This window comes from Chenopodium album, chromosome 11, assembly GCF_948465745.1.
Source record: "Chenopodium album chromosome 11, dcCheAlbu1.1, whole genome shotgun sequence".
In the NCBI taxonomy this organism is placed as follows: domain Eukaryota; kingdom Viridiplantae; phylum Streptophyta; class Magnoliopsida; order Caryophyllales; family Amaranthaceae; genus Chenopodium; species Chenopodium album.
The window spans coordinates 48,544,243-48,548,348 of NC_137844.1; the positions used below are offsets into that span (position 1 = coordinate 48,544,243).

Sequence of the window (4,106 nt, forward strand, 5' to 3'; positions counted from 1 at the left end):
ACGATAGTCTCTGTCGCCAGACGACAATTTTGTCGCTAGGCGACAGAGCCTAATCGTCAGCGACAGTGCATCAGATAGCAGCGCCAGTCTTCTGCGAGTGTCTAGACCAGTTTCGTATATTCTGGAAATTTATTCGACTCTCGTACTCGAATTAATTCTCCGAAAAATAAATGTTGTAATTGTTTTCATTGCTTTAATTGAAAGTTAATTAAAATAAAAGCTGAAATTTTATTGATTAATAAAGCAAGGACATTATTGATAAAATAAAAGCTGAAAAATTAACTAAAACAAATTAACTTTGTCTAATAAATCAAAAGAAAAGTAATGTTCTAATCTTTTTTCTCCTTCTTCATTCTTTTCCAATTTGTGTCTTCATTCTCTTCCTCTTGATCCATAACCTTCGCTAGGAGACAACCGTTAGAAGATCTACACTCTATTTTAGTATAGATAGTTTCTCCTTCCGCTAGGACTCCATGTTTCTTCTCTACCCAAGCTTCCTTCTTAGTAGAGTCGACTTTTCTTTTTCCTTGATTCTTCTTGGCACTCTTCTTTCTAGGCATAATAGGAGTCTTGAACTCAATTCTTTCCCCTAGACGATACTTCACATTGGTCTTTTCAATTGTAACTTGAGGTTTTTGGAATCTTCCATCAAGCCATTGCTTCACTTTATTTGACAAGCAAGGTGGTTCCTTATGAGTAATCACCTCCCATAAGGGCCTACCACTCCAGTATCCATCAAAGCGCTCAATCTCTTGTGACACAGGAAATTCATAAGGACGGCGAAGATCTCCTGTAGGGATGGTTTGTGCAAGACCATATTGTCTCATGACTCTACAAGGAAAGTAAAAGGTTAGTCTCGACAAGCTCGGGAGACGACAATATGCTTGATTGCTACAACCAATCATCGCCTCAATCCTCCACCAAGGAACGATCCAGTTTATGGTAAAGTCACCGGCAGCGAACACCTTGCTCCACTCATGGCGACCGATTTTCAAAAATCGTTTCTTTCGGCGGACTATGCAATTTGGAATACATGTGTGAATATCATCGGGAGGATTAATAAGCTTCAGCCTCTCCATGAGCCATATCTGCAAATATGTATTTAAATTAACATTACAGTGTAAAAATAATATTCTTTAGTTCTTGATAAATTAATAATAATATTATTTTATACCTGTAATAAGATTGGAGAACCTCTTAAAGGTGCCCTTGAATCTTTTCTCAGTGCATCTAACCACAGCATAGTCTCTCCAACAATTAATGGCATTGGATTTCTCCCAGATTCAACTTGTTCTATAACAGATATAATTATCGATTGCCCTTCATTATCTTTACCACTCACTAAGAGCAATTGGTTAAATAAACAATAAAGGAAAGCCCTTCTTTTATAGACACGGAAATCGGGATTGGGATTATCATAAAAATAATGTGCAAATTCTGTCAAATTAACTACGTTACCATGCACTATGTGTTTCAAAGCCGTCCCCCTCAAATCAAAAAAGTGTTCGAAATCTTTATAGTAATATTCATTGATTCTAGGCATTACCGCAAGGTCTGTGGAATAATAACCTATGATGGCCCCAAATTCTTCCGGTAAAGGACATATTTCATCATGAAAAAATCTAAAACAATGAGTATCAATATTCCAATAGTCTATGGCAGAATAAATAAAGTCAATATCAAGGCTCATCCCCTTGACTCCAAACATACCCCCCATATGAGAAAGATCTAATGCTTTTTTATCCTTAGCAGTTAAGTGACGACACCATTCATCCATGTACCCACAAAAGGTTCTTTTAGCTAAAGGCATGATTACTAGTTAATTAACTATTTAATAAGCTGGTTAAATTATGCAGTAAACGGATGATTCGGGGGCTATTTATAACTTTTTCTACACGACAGACTTCAATTCCTGTAGGAAACAAGAAAGCGCGTCTGTCACCAGGCGAAAAAATTGTCGCGTGGCGACAGAGCCTGTCGCGTGGCGACAGAATGGATTACGCGGCGCCAGTTGTTTCCTTAGTAGCGTCACCTATTGCGCGTAGGAAACCGTGTTTTTACGTATTGGATTCCGACTTTGACTTGGCTTATTGTTCTATTCCTCTTCTCATACCCTCAATATTATGATTTTTATTATTTTTATTATTATTATTTTTATTATTATTTTTATTCTTATTATTATTATTATTATTATTATTATTATTATTATTATTATTATTATTATTATATTAAAGCTTAATTAATTTTAAGCTTGCCTTCATTTTCTTTTTTCTTTTTTTGGGGGAGAGAGTCGGTACCCTCCATTAATATTAAAAATGACGAAAAAATTTTGCGCAAAAATTACACTTTCTCACACACTTACATACACAATGCATTCATTATAAAGTAACAAACTAAGTAATAAAATATTCAATAAAAAAATGCATATATATATACAAGTGTCTGGTACATGAGTCATATAAATAAAATAGGCAAAGTCCTACAAAAGTCAAACATAAAACAAACACAGGTACGACTATGGCGCCGGAGGTCGCAAGTTGCGAGGGATACCGAATGTATCGAAAAATGTCCTACTCCGTGGAGTATGTCCATCATCGTCCCCTGAACCACCAGGCGGCGTAAACTGCAGCTCAGGACCAGGCCACCTAACCTCACCCTGAAACCCGACGGAAAGAGGCTGGGGCTGCAAAGGCTGCTGCGACGACGAGCCGAACTCGTATGTCCCACCACCCATCCCACCTCGAACGGTCGGTCCGGTCGGAATGTCCTCAGGTGATGACGCCGAATCCTCTACAGCGGCAGCCTCAGAACGACCACCTCGACCACCAGAAGTAGTCCGGCGACGCCTCGAGTCGGACCTAGTAGTCTCCCTCCTAGGCTCGGGCCTCGATCGAGTGCGTGGAGAAGGAATAGGCTGCCCCTGCAAAAGTAAATCAAAGTTAGCAAATGCAACGAAAATAAAGCCAAAAGCAGTAAAAGTAAAAGTAATACCTCCTCAGCGTCGTTGCTACGACAGGTAGCACGGTTCCGCAACCTCACAAGCTGGCTGCGAAAGGCGTCAATGCACCTGGCCATAGCCGTCACCACCTCACGAGAGAACTGTCAAATTAGCCAAAGTCAATAACAATTATAAAGCCCAACATAAGGATGGTATACAAAAAACTAATTACTCGAGTCTGGTGACGAGGAATAGACCGCTCCACAAACTGCTCTCCCGCTGGAGCTGGCGGAATAAGCTCCTCGATCGGTCCATACGTACCCTGGTAGCGTATAGACATCCTCGGAGGGATGAACTCCCTAGGACCAGCCTGCTAAAAGGAAAAGTTAGAAAGATACTTGGGGGCTACCTAAGAAAGATAAACTAAACGAATAAAAGCATACCGCTGCCTCCTCTGAAGGGACAGGAGCCGGCGCTAGCAACGGTAGCAGGTCCTCCTCATAACTCTGCTCGAGGAGAATGTGTGACCTCCAGGGAGTACCTCGCGAAGGCCCACCAGCACGATCCTGCTGCAGGGCATCGTGGAACATATGCCGAGGTGGAGGAGCGGGAACAACGAAAGTATCCGAGGAGTGTTGGATGGCCACCCTCTCCCCTAGGTAGACCACCGCACCGTATGTCCCCAGAAAGTAACGACGCTCAGCCGTGTACTGCGCCGCCAGCGCAGGGATAGGAAAAGCAGCCCAAGGTCGATATACCGGGCTAGGCTCCTGAAACATCACTAAGTAAGATACTAACGCTAAAAGGTGATAAAAGAGAAAGTAAGAATTTAAAGAAAAACCTACTGTGAGGATCATCTCTCGAAGGCGTAACACCTCCGGCGGACCTCTGCGGCCTCCCCAACTAGCAGCAATGGGGAGCACGCGAGGAGAAGGCCTCGCAGGCGCAAGAGAGGGAAGTACTCGTAGAACCAAATCTATACAGAAAGTGAGAATCAGTAAAAATGGTGCTTCTAAAGCTAGAGTTAAAATCTAAATAGGGAAAAGGAGATATACCTCTACAACCCTCCAGAAACTGGAAAGGGCTATCTCTCCAGACAAGGCTTTGTGACGACAAGAACGCCGCAAGCCCAGTAAAAAATCAGCATAGGCCATGCTGGCCCAGTCAT

General features: G+C 41.9%; 1 long non-coding RNA gene across 1 annotated transcript; it reads right to left on the bottom strand.

Annotated features, from left to right (window-relative positions):
- Window positions 1-2,912: 2,912 nt before the first annotated feature.
- LOC145569019 (uncharacterized) lies at window positions 2,913-3,437 on the bottom strand. Its single transcript, XR_014096038.1, has 3 exons — window positions 3,382-3,437; window positions 3,171-3,308; window positions 2,913-3,099 (listed from the first exon to the last, which is right to left on the bottom strand). It is a non-coding gene; the product is annotated as an uncharacterized LOC145569019 (long non-coding RNA).
- Between the last annotated feature and the right edge of the window lie 669 nt (window positions 3,438-4,106).